Source organism: Macrotis lagotis, chromosome X (genome assembly GCF_037893015.1).
Source record: "Macrotis lagotis isolate mMagLag1 chromosome X, bilby.v1.9.chrom.fasta, whole genome shotgun sequence".
Taxonomy (NCBI): domain Eukaryota; kingdom Metazoa; phylum Chordata; class Mammalia; order Peramelemorphia; family Peramelidae; genus Macrotis; species Macrotis lagotis.
In genome coordinates this window covers 384895773-384913852 of record NC_133666.1, presented here as the reverse complement: position 1 = coordinate 384913852, position 18080 = coordinate 384895773, and the positions used below count along the sequence as shown (strand labels likewise).

The window sequence follows — 18080 nt, the reverse complement described above, 5'->3', positions numbered from 1 at the left end:
TTTTAATCTAATGTTGTAGTTTTTATGGGTTAATTATGGCCATTAGTCCTAAGGCTTTTTTTTCACACCAACTAGAAAGTCCTCTTCTTTTCAACCCATCAACTAAGCAGCTACCCCCCTCTAGAATAACCTAAAGATCTGGTGCAGGGAGCAACTAGATGGTGTAGTGAACAGAGTACTAGCCTTTGAGTCTGAAAGACCTGAGTTCAAATGTGACCTCAAACACTTAATAATTGCTTAACTGTGAGACCTTGGACAAGTCACTTAACCCCTTTGTCTTAAATAATAACCCCATTGCATTTAAAAAAAAAGACCTGGTGCAGCAAATAGGGACACAAAGTCAAGAATTTCTTCCTCCTGATTTTACCATAATATCTTGATTATAATAGTTTATTGACTGACTGATCACTCTAATTATGTGATCATTGAAGCCATCTAATTCCTTTCCACCTAAATATGTATTTGCAGTATAAGGCAGCTAAAGGGCTCAATGGAAAGAGTGCCAGGCCTGAAGTCAGAAACACTCCCCTCCTGAACAACAAAGATGTATTTTCACTTAAATATATATCCTCCATAGTATCTAACAAATGCCCTTTTCTGCAGTTTATCATTTCCCCTGCATAGGTTGCTATGTGAATTTTCCTGTGGTTCCTTTTCTACAATTTGGTGATTTGCTAGTCCTATTACTTTAAGACAATATCTCTGAGGTTCAGTTGCCTCATCTGAAAAATGGGTACTATCCAACCCACCTCATGTTCTTGCTGTTGTTATTCAACATTTTCCAACTTTCATGTGCCCATTTACTTACTAGATGTGTGACTCTGGGCAAGTTGCTTCACTTCAGTTTCTTATCTAACAAAATGAAGTTTAGGAAATGGCAACCCACTCTAGTATCTTTGCCAAGAAAACCCCAAATGGGATCATAAAGAGTCAGACTCAACTAAATAACAACTTCTGCATTCAAATTCAGTGTTCTTTCCTTTATACTACATGCTTCCTGAGTTTTTTTTCATTGAAACAAAAGTCTATGGCATAGCTGAAGTCTGAATTTCGCCTACTGTGAAAGTGAAAGTGGAGTATAATCTATAATGAAATAATTTCATAGAGATGGAAGGGTTTGAAAAGGCTACCCAAAAAGTAAATTCTGAGAATGCATTTACAATTGAGTAATTGTACTAAACAGATACTAACTGGGCTATCAATGCTGCAAGGCTAAATTCTGAGGAGGTAGTTATTCTTAAAATGTATAGTACCATGGAATGGAAGCAGATAGATGGCACAGTGGATATGCCCTCCAGCCCTGGAGTCTGGAGGACCTGAGGTCAAATCTTATCTCAGACACTTAATAATTACCTAAATGTGTGACTTTGAGCAAGTCACTTAACCCCATCATCCTGACAAAACAATATTAAAAAAAATGTATAATCCCTTCTTTCCACAGAATTTCCTCTTAGTTTTTTTTGGTAAGTATATCTCCCCAATGTCTTTTTTTTAGAGGTGCATAATAAAGATTTAATTGAATTAACTGGAAGCAAAAGTTTGAAAAGCTAGGCTCTCTCCCCCAAGTAGGAGAGGGCTTGGGGGGGCTTTTTCACCCTCACTTCCCCTCACTAGGAGTGAACTGTTCTCCCTGTTGCCTCATAGATTTATTTGAATCAGGAAGACACTGAGGACCACTCACAAAGTGAGGCCTCCCCATGGCAAAGAGTAGCCCTGAGCTTCGCCACAGCCCCATCGCCCAAGTGCTGACCCCTTTAATACAGAAACATGACTGAGCCCAACAAGCCCTAAGGCCACTCTCACAGAGGGCAGCTGCTCTAGTAAACACCAGACTTGAGGAAGGATGGCTTCCCTTCCTCTAAGGCTTTCTGATCCTCTGTAAGGCTATGCTACACAGGTGAGTTCTGTTCATGTTGGGAACAGGAGAAAAAACTGCCATGATTCTGTACTCAAAGGGAAGCAGCACTGGGGGCAAGGGGCCAAAGATGTCTGGAATGCAGAGTGTAAGGGTGACCTATCCCAGGGAAAAACCTGAGGAGGGGAAGGTGTCATGGTACCCAGTCCCTGTTCTACATCCTATTCTGCACCACAAAAACCAACCCCTTTGTTCCTTTGTTTAATACCACTCTCCTCAACCTTCCTTCCTTCCTTCCACACCCACTAGGCACCTACTAGGCGGTGGATGGAAGTAGCAAGGTTGGCCAGAAAACGGACCCCCTACTACTTCACCCATCCCTAAAGTTGTTTTGTTTTTTTCCAGGGCTGGGGAAGGGAGAGAGCTAGTGGAGGAAGCCAGCTTCCACAGGCTCAGTACAGTTGAGCCTACGGTAGCCAGCCCCTTCAATATCATCCAAGCTCCCCCGGCGTAGACTCCGCAGTCCTTTTGTAGCTGTTCTAGGACTCTGCGGGTATCAGTGGTGCTGAAGGGCCGGGCCAAGGTCTGAGACACCAGCAACCGGGTGGGGAGTGGCCGAGACTGGGCCTGTGGCTTTGAGGGCGAGTGTGGAGAGGCTCCCTCGGCAGGAAGCTCGATCACTAGGTTGATCTTGGATAGTCTGAAAGGCGAAGCTCATCTGCCAAGGCCTTGCCCTTGAACAGCAGGCGCTGCCGGCCCACGGGCACGGTGCGCTTCTCCGCTAGCAGGCGCTTCTGGGAGCCCACGCTCGGCCTCCGGCACCCGCGGGCTGCATTCCCGGCCCCGGAGCGCCTTCAGGTCAGCGGCTCTAAGAGCTGCCAGCGGACCGGCCGCACCCCCCGCGGCCGCCGCCGCAACTTCTGGCCCGGCCAGAACCCAGAGCCAAGCCGGGGCTGGGCGGGCCCTGGCGGGCCGGGCCGCATGTGAGGCCCCCAACGGCTTTCTTTTGCCCGATTCATATTTAGTATTCAGTGAAAAAGCTTTCTACTCACTTACTTTAGTTATTAACCTCTACCATTCCTGCTCCATTGCTGCCTCTAGACTATTTGAAAACAAAAGCAAAATTCACATTCCAGCACCAACCCCCATCCTGATAAGGACTTTGAGTCAAAGCCAAATCCTCAGGGATACACTTCTAAGATAAACTGCTCCATTGTTTTAGAGTGTTTTCTAGAGTAAGGATATACTTGAAAGATAACCCGAAGGAATCATCTGCTATGTTTATTTAAAGATGGATGTGGAGCTGTTTTTCTTAGACCTATTTTGTGAGGGTCTTGGCTTTGACTTAATATAGTTTTTGGCAACTAACTTCTATGTGCTGGTACATCATCATTTATTTCCAGATTTCTCTGGGGTCCCAGAATCTGATCAATCCCAGAGCTCTGAAATCTGCCCAATATAGTGCTGGTTAGTTAAATATATAGATAAAAATAATCAAAGGGCAGCCAGGTGGCTGGGTGGATAGAGTGCCAGATCTGGAATCAGGAAAACTCCTCTTCCTGAATTCATCTGGCCTTAGATACTTTACTAGCTGAGTAACTCTGAACAAAAGTCTGTTTCCTCATCTATAAAATGATCTGGAGAAGGAAATGGGAAGATAACCCCATATAGAATCACACAGAGTTGAACACAACTGAAATCACTGAACAAAATATAGTCAATAAGCAATTCAATACCAAAAGCATTTCTTACTCTATGCATATTTATATATTCTATACAAGGCAAAATTCCTTAGTGAAATATTTCAAAATCAAAAGATAAGCTTTTGGGATAATTGAAGAAGCTGTTAGTCTCTATAATATTTGGTCTTTATAACTGCATAGCTTTCTTTATAAAATACATGAGTGCTATTTCCTTTCTTAACCACTCTATCAAAGTGCTATTTTTCCCAAGTGCCATTTTTTCTAAATATGTCTCTAAGTATCATACCATTAAAATGGCTTTATTTTGTTTATAACTGTGATTTCTTCAGTGTTGAAATAACTTCCATCAGTGAAGATTACCAATTCATCTGTACTTTATAATTGAATGACTCAGCTATAAGTGAGAGGCAGAACTAGAAAGCAGATCTTGATGGCAAGGCCAGGCCTTCATCCCACTTGCCATGATAACTCCTGAGAAAAACATAATTACTTTAAAATAATTTTATCTTTTTTATATATCACCAAAGTTTTCCCCACTGTCATTCTTCATCCTCCCTCCCAGAGTCATTCCATATAATATTTTTGTTCTGAGTGCTGAGTAATCAATACTGAGTAAAAAAAAAAAGAAATCTGAAAATATTTGCAATGCACCACAGAGTGGTATCTTCCATCTCTGCAAAAGAGCTGTGTGACAAATATACTTAGGAAAACAGTAATTGGTTCAGTATTTCTCCATGACTATCCCAGAGATACTGGCGTCTTATTCATGAGGATCTAGTATAACTCTTATTGGAAAATATGCCCTTGGTGGATTCCATAAAATCAAATATATCAATATTGATTTTTCTTACTAGGAAGTGTTGGTTAGCATGTCTTGAAATTCTGGAGACAAGGGGCGGCTAGGTGGCGCAGTGGATAAAGCACCAGCCTTGGAGTCAGTAGTACCTGGGTTCAAATCTGGTCTCAGACACTTAATTATGTAGCTGTGTGGCATTGGGCAAACCACTTAACCCCATTTGCCTTAAAACCTAAAAAAAAAAATTCTGGAGATATTGCCCCCCCCCCATTACCTCATTTTCCAAAATTGTTAAATCCTGATGACCATCTTGGAACCTTTTCAAGCTCATTCCCCAGATTGTTTCTGTCACTGATTTTCACCCTCTTTTTCTTTGCCATATCAGTGAATACACTGTCTGTATTACCACCCTGTATATAATGATCATCCAGCTGAAGTTGGGAGTAGATGAAGTTTACATATTTTTGTTATGTGTCAAAATGTCTGCATCTTTGTTTCTGTGCTCAGAAAATCACAAATGTATTGTGTTCCAAAGTTCATTTGCAAGTCAATTGCTTGCAACTAGGAACACATCTTCCCACAGAAATAATTTTTTAAGTTATGTTTAAATATCAAGGTTATTTAAAGTCACAAAATATCAGAACTGGAAAGGACATTACTAATTATCTAGTCCAGGCTTTGTCATTTTAAGATAAAAATACTGAGACCCAAAGAGGAACAGTAATTTGCTTAAAAGTTATGCAGCTCTTAAGTGACAAAACTGTGATTTGAAACTCTGGTATTGACTCAAATTCCACTTTCTGGCTATGTATGTTGCACTGCAACTTCACAAAAGTCTATTTAATTAATAGTTGAAATAGTAAAGATTTTCAATAAAGAAATCATAATTTTCAACATTATTAATTAGAACAGAAAAACAACAGATTGAATAAGAAATACGTTTTTTAATTGATCTTGAATCAATTGAAGAAATTCTTTTTTCTTGTACTTGTTTCTTGTTCTTGTTTCTGGTTATTGAAGAAATGCTGATGTAATTCAAAGGATAGAGATAGCCTACTATAGGGATTCTGGAAGTAATTTCTTTTTTTTTTTTTACTTGATATTTTATCTATTTTCCATTTATATGTTTTGAAAGTTTTTGAACACTCATCCACTTGCATAACTATGTTACATAATTTTTTTCCACCCTCCCTTCCCATCCTCCCTCAGTAACAAAGTTTAGTGAACATTGCACATGTATCTACATTTGTGTTTAACATGTTTATATTAGTCATTTTGTGTATGAGGAATTAGGACTGAGGGAAAAGAAAGAAAACCATGGGATAGGAAGGAAAAGCATGAGAAAAATTTTTAAAGTGAACAAAGTGTTTATTGAGATTCTATGGGTTTTTTTTTGGTTTAACAGTTTTTTCATCTGGATGTGGATGGCATTGGCTATAACAGGTCTCTCAGGATTGTTCCAGCTCTCTGAACTGCTGGGAGGAGTTTCTTCCATCAAGGATGATCATCTTATAATGTTGTTGTTAATATATACAATGTTCTCTTGGTTCTGCTCCCTTCACTCAGCATCAGTTTGTGTAATTCTCTGAAAATTTCTAAGCATTTTCAAAGGTTTTACAGATTAATAGCACTAGTATTTCATTATGCCTATGTCTATGAATATATATATATATATGTACATATATATATATATATATAGCAATAAAACTCAGGACAATTTAATGAACAACCTTAAATTTTTAATTACTAACTTGAAAGTATACATTCTTTCTGTTACTGTTTGTTGTTCTGAATGAGAGCCAAAGACATCTGGAAGGTGAGGTCTTAATTTGCAAGTAAAGTGGATTTAAGTAAGGCATATATGCACAACAAAGTCATCAAGTCATCAGCCTTACTCTCTCCTCCAGAGTCAATGGAGTCCAGTGGCAAGATACAGGTCAAGTCCACATCATTTCTGTTAACAAATGGTAAACCATAAACATGGAAATAAACTTATTATCAGTCATAATCTCTTTATTAGTTGCTATTTACTAACTTTATTTTTTGTTTCTGGGGAAGATTTAGGAAGTGGTGGGTGCACCAAAACACAATATATATCAATAGAAAAAAAGTTATTAATTGGGATAGAAATCTAGGATCAGAGGAAGGATACCTTAAACCCTCATTCCTCTCACCCACTGAATCACAAAAGTCAGCAAGAAGGAAGTAATGGCTCAGTCTGACCTTGAGCTGCTGCCTTAATGGTTCTAGACTGAACATTAATGCTATGACTCAGTTGGGAAGAAGGTTCCCTTCTTCACCAGAGAAAAGAGTGAGTGTATGTGCTTATTACTAGGTTCCTTTCCCTGTTACCAGTCAAGGATTATGATTCTATAGACCACATATTGACTCAATATTTTGCTCAACATTTCCCAATTGCAGTTTTTACCAGCTTCAGTATTGTAGCCTCCTAAATGTTTGACACTTCTGGTCTTAGACAACCTCTGAGATCTTTTCTAGCTCTAAATTTATGATCCTATTATCTCCTACCTGCAAATTTTATTTATTTTTTTATTTAGGAATTTTGCAAGTCAAATGGGGTTAAGTGGCTTGCCCAAGGCCAAACAGCTAGGTAATTATTAAGTGTCTGAGACAGGATTTGAACCCAGGTACTACTGACTCCAGGGCCGGTGCTTTATCCACTACGCCACCTAGCCGCCCCTAAAATTTATTTTTTAATTTTTTATTTTATTTTTTTTTATTCAAGATTTTATTTGGGTTTTACAATTTTTCCTCCAATCTTACTTCCCTCCCCCCACCCCCATGGAAAGCAATCTGTCAGTCTTTACTTTGTTTCCATGTTGTACATTGATCCAAATTGAGTGTGATGAGAGAGAAATCATATCCTTAAGGAGGAAACAAAAAGTCTTAGAGATATCAAGATCAGACAATAAGATAGCTGGTGTTTTTTTTTCCCTAAATTAAAGGCAATAGTCCTTGAAATTTGTTCAAACTCCATGGCTCTTTCTCTGGATACAGATGGTATTCTCCATTGCAGACAGCCCCAAATTGTCCCTGATTGTTGCACTGATGAAATGAGCGAGTCCATCAAAGCTGAACATCACCCCCCATGTTGCTGTTAGGGTGTACAGTGTTTTTCTGGTTCTGCTCATCTCACTCAGCATCAGTTCATGTAAATCCCTCCAGGCTTCCCTGAAATCCCATCCCTCCTGGTTTCTAATAGAACAATAGTGTTCCATGACATATGTATACCACAGTTTGCTAAGCCATTCCCCAATTCCTTTGACATTTACTTGATTTCCAATTCTTTGCCACCACAAACAGGGCTGCTATGAATATTTTTGTACAAGTGATTTTTTTTTACCCTTTTTCATCGTCTCTTCATGGTATAGACCCAGTAGTGGTATAGCTGGGCCAAAGGGTATGTTCATTTTTGTTGCCCTTTGGGCAAAGTTCCAAATTTCTCTGCAGAAAGGTTGGATGACTTCACAGCTCCACCAACAATGTATTAGTGTCCCAGATTTCCCACAACCCTTCCAACAATGATCGTTATCCTTTCTGGTCATATTGGCCAGTCTGAGAGGTGTGAGGTGGTACCTCAGAGAAGCTTTAATTTGCATTTCTCTAATAATTAATGATTTAGAGCAAGTTTTCATATGGCTATAGATTACTTTGATCTCCTCATCTGTAAATTGCCTTTGCATATCCTTTGATCATTTGTCAATTGGGGAATGGCTTTTTGTTTTACAAGTATGACTCAGTTCTCTATATATTTTAGAAATGAGTCTTTTGTCAGAATCATTAGCTGTAAAGATTGTTTCCCAATTTACTACATTTCTTTTGATATTCTACCTGCAAAATTTAAGTAGACTTTCCCCATACCCTAATCCCCCCAACCCCACAAGCCTATATTACACTCCCTTCTCAAATGTTTTTCAGATCCCTTATTTTCCTCCAAATCTCACTTGCAGAGCAATTTTTTTAATATAGCTTTCTTAGATCCTTCCAGTTAATTCTCTTGCTCAAAAATTCCTAAAGCTCTTTGTATTCTCTTTTATCCTACTTTACTCTCTACCCTATATTATATTCAGGCAGCTAGGAGGTACAGGGAATAGTGTCAAGCCTGGAGTCAGAGTTCAATTCTGGTCTCAGATGAATACAAGCTGGGTGACCCTATGTAAGTCACTTACCCTATATTTACCTTAGTTTCTTATCTGTAAAAGGAAGATAATAATACTACCATCCTCTGAGATTTGTGGTGAGAATCAAATGAGACAATTGTTGCTAAAGACTAGGCAATAGTATCTGACACATAGTAAGAGCTATATAAATGTCAGCTATTTTCATCATTATTATCAGTTATAATCATCTGAGTAAATATCATCTCCATGTAGAACTCTAAGTTTCTTGAGAGAATATATTTCATTTATCTTTGTCCCCAGTATATAGGGGATTTTTTTGCAAGGCTACTGGGGTTAAGTGGCTTGCCCAAGGCCACACAGCTAGGTAATTATTAAGTGTCTGAGGCTGGATTTGAACTCAGGTATTCCTGACTCCAGGGCCGGTGTTCTATCTACTGTGCCACCTAGCCACCCCTGTCCCCAGTAAATAGCATAATACTTGTACATAGTAAATGTTTGCTGAACTGAAGAAATAGAAATGGGGAGTGATTTTCTAGAGGTTACTGGGCAAGAGTTAGAAGAAATAGTAAAGAAGAGTCTAAAATGGATTATCTAACATAGAATTAAGATCATAGACCTTAAGAACTAAGAGGCATCTTAGGAATTATTTAGTCAAACTTCTGCATTTACAAATGCAGAAACTGGGTCCCAGAAAGGTTAAGCAACTTGACCAAGATCACAAAGTTTGGTAGTAGCAGAACCAGGATTAAAACTGAGGGCTGTGATTCCAATACTACTCCCCTGAACTAAGTGACATTTTTTTTTTTAGATTTTTGCAAGGCAATGGGGTTAAGTGGCTTGCCCAAGGCCACACAGCTGGGTAATTATTAAGTGTCTGAAGGCAGATTTGAACTCAAGTACTCCTGACTCCAGGGCTGGTGCTCTATCCACTTCACCACCTAGCTGCCCCTGTGACATGATTAAGGAAAAATAACCAAGGTCCTTTGTTCAAGGGGATGGAAAGAGATGGTGAAGAAACACCTCACTGTGACCATTAGTTAGCATAGCCAGTCCAGATGTGCTTAGTTGTTGACTGATGAAAAAGCTGGGGTAAGGGGTAGGATGTGGGGGAATGGGTAGGTTCAATGATGAAAAGATTAACTAACATGGTCAGTTGGTCAATAAACATTTATTAAGCACACACTATGAATCCGGGCAGTTAAGTGGTGCAGTGGATAGAATACGAGCTCTGGAAGCAGGAGGATCTGAGTTCTAATGCAGTCTCAGACACTTGACACTTATTGTGTAACCTTGGGCAAGTCACTTAACCCTGATTGCCTCCTATACAAGGTCACCTCCAATCACCTTGATTCATATCTGACCACTGGACCCAGATGGCTTTGGAAGAGAAAGTGAGATTCGTGATTTAGCACAGCTTCCCCTCACTCAAATCCATTTCATGTACCTATACCTGTCATGACATCACCTCTCTGATGGCATGTGTCATGGCCTTCTTTGAGAATGAAGGACAAACAATATCTATTAAGTAGAAATTGTGCTAAGCACTAGAAAAAGGATCTGTCTGGCTCAGTTCCCCCACCCAAGGCAATGGAGTCAAGAGACTTGCCCAAGATGTCTGGGGTTGAATTTGAACTCAGGTCCTCCTGACTCCAGTAGGTGCTCTATCCACTGTGCCACCTAGCTGCCCTCTGGCCTAATTCATTTATAGCAGAAGTGTGAAGTTATTTATCTATTGGTTATGCTGAAGTGAACTCAGGGGAGTAAATTCTAGGTAACAAGTGTGTTTCTAAATTCTCTTCAGAGATTGAGGTAGTAGGGAGGTGAGCATGCCTCCAAGTATTGGAGAGAAAAGTTTATATTACTGGTCTAATTATAACTTCAAAGAAGTTTTTTAAGTTTTTTAAAACTTGATTGTTGCTAATTGGTTAAAGGAAATAGGATGCTAATCACTGATGAAACATGCTAGAATGGAAGCTCCTGATAATTTTTTTATTCAATCATGTCCAACTCTTTATGACCATGTTTCAGGTTTTTTTGACAAAGAAAATGTAATAGTTTGTTATTTCTTTCTCCTGTGGTTTAAAACAAACAAGCATACAGGGACACATAAGCTGTTAAGTGTCTGAAGCCAGATTTAAACTCAGGTCTTCCTGACTACAGGCCTGCTGTTCTACCTTCTGCACCACCAACCTGCCTTAGAAACAAAATGAGTGTGTATTATTTGGGAAATGTATGAAAAAATTGTGGTATATGTGTGTAAAAAAGAATTATGAAGAATTCAGAGAAACATGGGAACAATGCAGAGAATTATGGACATAGAAGATGTGATTAGAAACAAATTTTGTGGAAAGAAAAATATCATGGGTGCCTATCTGGGGAACTCTGTTGTTCAAAGTAACTCCATTGTTAAAATGTGAATACATCAAGATGGAAGCAGCCTTAGTTCATTCCCCTTCTTCCAGCGTCCTGTTTCCAGTCTACCTGACCTTAGCCCAATATTGATGGGTCAAGTTTGTGCTGGTATGACAGAAAAGAACATGTTGGACTTAAATGTCACGCACCTTGGAACAGGAAGGACCAGTGGGCAGCTTGCCTATTAGGGAATACCTGGAGCCGGTGCTAGACCACTCCCTAAGCACCACCCTTGTGTCCAACCCACTACATCATCCTTTTCTCTCCTTCACCCTATCTTTCTCTTGCAAGACTAGCTATCTCTGTCTTTCTTTCTAAATTAGGCCATGTGCTCCAGCCTAGGCCCATTGGAGAACCATGGGCCCCTATTCCATTGTGGGTGGACTAAGATGGCCCTTGTGGCTGTCTATTCTCTCTCTCTCTCTCTCTCTCTCTCTCTAATCTTGCCTAGGTCTGTCCTCAAAGTACTTGCTGCTTCTCCAGAAGGAGAAAAGCTTATAATCTGTACACTTTGTGGATTTGAATAATAAATCCTGAGCAGTTTTATAATCTCAGGGCTATTTGTGAATTCTTTCACCATTCAAGGCCTCACAATCTTCAATTGGCAACATCAACCTCTGGCAACAGGAAGATTAGTAAGAATGGATGTAAAATAAAAAAAAGTATAACTAAGAGAACATATGACTACAACGATAATTAAGTGCAAATTAAAAGGAATTTGAATTTAAAGTAATGAAAATACAACTGATATTCCATAGAAAAGATAATAAAATATATTTCCTTTTTTTCCATGGCTGGAGAAGTGAGGAACAATTCAATAGATGGTCTTTTTGTTCTTCTTTATCATTAGACTGAATTCAATGGAAGGGGGGCAGTACATAATGTAAAGACAAAAAAGCATTAATAAATTGTATTTTATATAAAAACCCACATCTTCCAAGCATACAGATTCCACCATGAGCCTCTGATTGAAAGGACTTCATATTTAAATAACGTAAGCTCCATAGTTTATATATGGATTATTATGAACGAAATTATTAGACAAGAACAAGCAAAGACCTGGCTATTGGGTAGTTCTGCATATTCTTATAGATAGAGAAATGCTGCCAGCTATAACCAAACAGGTTTTTCTTTTGAGTATTTATGAATCATTTCCATTCCAGGAGTAGCTGTTGTATTCCTTATCACTGGCTCTAGGTCTTTGCTGATCAAAGACCTGATCACTGAGTCATTGTTTGAGTTCAGGTAAAAGTACCTCCACTCTTTTTTGCAGGTATGAACTTCTGGTGTTTAGCCCTCACTTCCACTCTTTTCATTCAATAATAATAAAAACTTATTAATAATATATTTCTCAACAGATTTTTTTTGTGTTGATCAGTTTTACTGCCTTTTTTCTTTTTTTTTAAATCTTTATTCTAAAGAGTGATTCTCTGGGAAGAAAGATGACAGAGATATCAATGGAAATCTAGGTGATTTTAAAACAAAAGACATGCCTGATCATGCCATTCCCTTGCTAAAACATCTTCAGGAATAATTTATATTCTGTGGTTTAGAAAATAAATTCAAAAATCGTTGCCCAACATTTAATGGCCTGTTTAATCTAGTATCGCCTAGTCCAGTTTATTTTAAATTATTCCTCTTCATGTACTCTCTCTATAGTCAAAATCAGTTTCTTCCTCTGACCTCAAACACTATCTTTAATATCCTGCCCTTTAATAATAAGGGTTGTCCTTCATTTTTGAAGAAGACCATGACATTAGGGAGGTGATGCCATGACAAGCACATAAATTAGATTTGAGTGAGGGGGGCTGTGCTCCTCCAGAGCCATCTGGGTCCAGTGGCCAGATATGAATCAGGGCTATGGAGATGACCCTGGGTATGAAGCAATCATGGCTAAGTGACTTGTCCAAGGTCACATAACTAGTAACTGTCAAATGTCTGAGGCCAGATTTCAACTCCTATCCTCCAGTCTGCAAGATCAGTGCTGTATCCACTGGGCCATCTAGCCACCCTCATGCCCTTTGATAATACTCTCACTATCCATGTGTTGTCTTCATTTTCCCTCATCATTTGCTAAATGGCATCTTTCAAAGTTCAACAAAAAGATTCCACAAAATTCCATTGGCATCACATTTCTACCTTAGACTTCAAGAACTTTGTTTTGCATTTCTCTCATGTACTTATGCATGATTGCATATTTTCATTATGTTTATAATGTGGTTTAATAGCTCCAGGAAGGAAGAGACCATCTTTTACCTAAACTTTATTTCCTCCACTGCACCATAAAATGCTTTATACAATAATCAGGGGAACTTCCTTTGATCATTTCTGGCAAGAGTACAACCCATGAAGTATTTCTGCAGCTAGGTTTCTTCTCTAGTGTTTTATATAACATTCTTTCTCTGAAACTTCTGGTGAGGGATAGGCATTCTCAACAGAATTATGGAATTCTCTTACCTTTGATCTACTGACAATAGTTCCTTGCCATTCAGTGAATAAGACATCCACTCTTGGTTTTGGACATTTTTCTCTAGTTGTCCCCCCATGCCTGGAATGCGATTCCTCTGCATCCCTGCCTCTTGACTTCACGGGTTTCCTTTAAGTCACAACTAAAAATTTCACTTTCTACAAAAAGTTTTTTCCAATTCTTTTTAATTCTAGTGCTTTCTGTTAATTATATCCTGTATATAGTTTGTTTATATTTGTTTGCATATTGTCCATTAGACTGTGAGTTCCTCATAGGCAGTGGCATACAATACTTACTTAATAAATGCTTATTGATTATCTGACTGACCTGGCCACTAGAACAACAAAGCTCATTTAGATAAACTAAAATTACCATATCAGGCTTCTGGTTGCTGCTTCTGTTTTATTTCTTTCCTCAAGTAAAAGTGCCTAAATAGCTATAGTCAAAGAGAGGCTTTTAAAGAATTGATACCTTAGGTCTTCAAGATACTCCTCATAGCTTGATATTCAGTTTCAGTCATGTCCAATCCTTCATGACCTTATTTAGGGTTTTCTTGGCAAAGATACTGGAGAGGGTGGCTAGGTGACACAGTGAATAGAGCATTTGGTCCTGGAGTCAGGAGTACCTGAGTTCAAATCCAGCCTCACACTTAATAATTACCTAGCTGTATGGCCTTGAGCAAGCCACTTAACCCCATTGCCTTGCAAAAACTTTTTAAAAAAAGATACTGGAAAGATTTGCCATTCCATTCTCCAGCTTATTTTACAGATGAGGAAACTGAAACAAACAGGGTTAAATGATTTGCCCAGACATATAACTATAAAGCATCTGAAGCCAGATTTGAACTCTAGAAGATGAATCTTCCTGACTTCCCTGCAGCTATTAAAGTGCTTTTAAGAGAACTTAAAAGAATGAAATACAACCTCTGACCTATCTTGCCAGATGTCAATGTACCTTGAGAGAGATGTTCAAATAGTATTGAACTGAAGTGAAGGACTTGATTCTTCAAGCTTTAAGTCTCATAGTAGTAGTTAAAAGTACTTGTTTCATGTTTAGGTCTTGTCAATACATACTTATGAATCTTTTATATTTTAGGCATTTCTTTTATGCAAAGGAAATAAATAACAGCCCTAGATCTGATCTACATTGTATATTGAATATCTTTCTAGTTCCCTTTGGGGGAGATTCGAGTTATGAGTCAAACTCAAGTTTTAAGTAACTCTTCTTGGGACTCATGGATGGAGGGTGGGATGTAAAGAACCAGGAAGTACAAGAAAAAAGATCTTTACCCACTAGTATGCTGGAGTCAGTGCATACTGGTTAGAGAGATGACTTGAATTTTTAATGAGGGCATCTATCCTTCAGAAACCTGCAAATGCCACAAATCAAAAGTGATTTATTGTTTTGTTAATTATATAGGATTAATAAAATTATAGAGAAAATGTTAATAATTGAAATTAAACTTTAAAGTTTATCATGTACACATTTTCTCCCAGAGAGTCAACTGTTAAACATATTGCAGCACACTCCTGTAATATTTCTCTTTGGAGAGAATCAAATATTTGTAAAGCACTTAGCAATGTCTGACACATTGTAAAAGCTTAATAAATGTGAGTCTTTTACATTTTAAGTATTTCTTTTGTGTGAAGGAAACAAATAATTGCTTTAGATTTGATCTGCATTGCACATTGATTACCTTTCTAGTCCCTTTTGGGTTTGAGTCAAACTCAAGTTTTAAGTAATTTTTCCTCTTTCCCTCCCTTCAGAGACCAACATCCATAACCAAACATGGTCCTTGATTGTGGGTAGATTGTAGAAAGAGCAAGCACTCCGTCCCACCTCCAAGCTTAGTAGCTACTGCATTCAGTAACATGGACATCTTGGTAATGTGAGAAGAGTCTCAATCTGGGGAAAAAAAAAAGACCTGGATTAAATTCCAGCTCTTTTTACTTACTATTTATGTGTTTTAAAGCAATCTCTTAATGTCCCTGAGTCTTTGATCTCATCTATAAAATGAGACTGTTTGGATAGATGATTAATTTTGTCTCCCTTACAACTCCATCTACTAAGACTCTATTTCAAAGTAATATCTATCTATTAGCTCCTATCCTAGATCAGGGGGTTAATCTTCTCCCATTTAAAAATCACCCAACTGGTCTCTCAGTTTCTAGTCCCTCCTCCCTCCAATCTATCTTCTCCATAGCTTCCAAATTAAAATTCCTGAAATAGGTATCTGACCATGATCAAAAATTTTCAGTGGCCTCAAGGATAATGTACACACTCCTTAGCCTGGAATTTAAAACTCTCCAGAAACTGACTCTCACTTATCTTTCCAGGCTTATTATTTCCTTTAAAACACAATCTATATTTCAGCCATACTGATATAATAATTGTTTCTTGTCCTCCATAAACTTTCTATATTTTCATCCAGGTTGTATTCCATGTGTGGAATATACTTCCTCCATATCTTTGCTCCTTAAAATCTGGAGCTTTTCCCCAATGTTTCCCTTCTATTTGAAACCTTACTAGAAGTTCCTTTCCAAGTGTAGATTTATTTCTCTACGGGAGGAGAAGATGAAGAAATTTAACAAGAATTTGCAACCTAAGGTTCATGAATAGACTTCAGGGTATAATGAATTTAGAATAAGATTTATATTTTTATTTTCACTCATCTCAAACTGAAATTTAGTATTTCCTTCAATTATGAATACAGACAATAACATATTCTGAGAGTGGGTCCATAACTTTCATCAAACTATAAAAGATATCACTGACACACAAAATGTTATGAAGCCCTGGACAAGAAAAATGATTCTCCATAGTCAGATTGTTAAGGATAATGAAGTCATCCTGAAAGAAATGGCAATGAGGCCTTCAAATAGAAAAGTGAATCTAAGGTAGAAGAGAATATGATTTGGCACTTGTTAGAAGACTGGAGAATGGAAGAATGTCACACAGAGCGACAAAATCCCAAAAAGGAGACAGTAGTAAAAAATACATTAACTTAAATTTTAATGTACCAAGTTTATGCAATAAACCACAGGAATTGGAGGAGCTAATGAAAGGAGACAAATATGACCTAAGAAATATCAGTGAGACTTGGAAGGATGAAACATACCTGTAACACAACCTAGGTTGTGTTATCTTTTCCTAAATCAATGGAGTAAGTAAAAGGGGGAAGGAGAAGAGGTGACATATAGTGAGAAAATATACTTAAGAGAGAAAGCTGGAAAAGGATGGAGAATAATGGTGAAGAGAATTTGGATAAAGATCAGTGGAAGGAAAAATAAAAGAAATTATGTCATTGCAGTATATTGATGAAAATTTAGTAAAGCAAAATAGATAAATGGTATAGGAAACAGATTATAATCATGGCCAGAGGTATGAAATCAGACTGAGACTTGAATTGTCCCAATATCTGCCAGACCTTTCCCTAAAATCAAAGAAAAAAATAGGTGAAACAATCCCAATTTGTAGGAAAAATGTGACTTAGACTGGTATGAATTCACTAAACCATTTAGACCTTAAAAAATACACATATAAAAGGTGAAAACAATGGCTTCCATGAAAAGGATATGGATAAAGATAATGTCATATCTCGATAAAAAGAAACCACAGCAACAGTATAAATTTGATTCAGTTCTCTGTATATTTGAGAAAAGAGGCCTTTATCAGAAACACCAGCTATAAAATTTATTTACCAGATTTCTATTTTTCTTCTAATCTTGGTTGCATTGGTTTTGTTTGTGCAAAACCTTTCTAATTTAAATGTAATCGAAATTACCCATTTTGTATATCATAATATTCTCTATCTCTTGTCTGGTCATAAATTCTTCTCCTCACTATAGATCTAACAGATAAAATATTCCTTTCTCTCTTAATTGGCTCATGATATCATCCTTTATATCTAAACTACGTACCCATTTCAACCTTATTATGGTATAGGATATGAGATGTGTTCTATGTCTAATTTATACCAAACTGTTTTCCAGTTTTTCCCAGCAATTTTTGTCAATAGTGAGTTATCCTAAAAGCTGTGGTCTTTGGATTTAATAAGTGGATTATTATAATTATTTACTACTGTATCTTGTGTACTTAACCTATTCTACTGATCTACCACACTATTTCTTAGCCAGTATCAAATAGTTTTGATGACTGCTGCTTTATAATATAGTCTTAGATCTGGTAGAGCACACCACCTTTCTTTGAATTTTTTTCATTAATTTCCTTGATTTTCTTGATCATTCATTCTTCCAGTTAAATTTTGTCATTATCCAGATAATTTGTCATTATCTTCTGTAAAATGATTTTTTTGGTAATTTGATTGGTATAAGTAGATTAATTTAGGAAGAATTGTCATTTTTGTTATATTATCTCAGATTACCCATGTACAACTGATATTTTTGCCAGTTGTTTAGATCTGATCTAGAGTTCCTAAGTTTATCTTAGTAGGTAAACTTCCAAATATTTTATATATTCTACATTTATTTTAAATTAATTTCTTTCTCTTGCTTCTGGGCTTTATTGGCAATATATAGAAATGCTGATGATTTATGTGGGTTTATTTTATATTCTGCAACTTTGCTCAAGTTGTTAATTAGCTTAAGTAGTTTTTAGTCAATTCTCTAGGATTCTTTATCAATTTCATATTATCTGCAAAAAGAGTTTTGTTTCTTCATTCCTTATTCTAATTCCCATCATTTAT

At 37.4% G+C, this 18080-nt stretch overlaps 1 pseudogene; it reads right to left on the bottom strand.

Moving 5' to 3' along the window:
• Positions 1 to 1581: 1581 nt before the first annotated feature.
• On the bottom strand, positions 1582 to 13478 carry LOC141499165 (ubiquitin-like protein 4A; annotated as a pseudogene).
• Positions 13479 to 18080: the final 4602 nt, after the last annotated feature.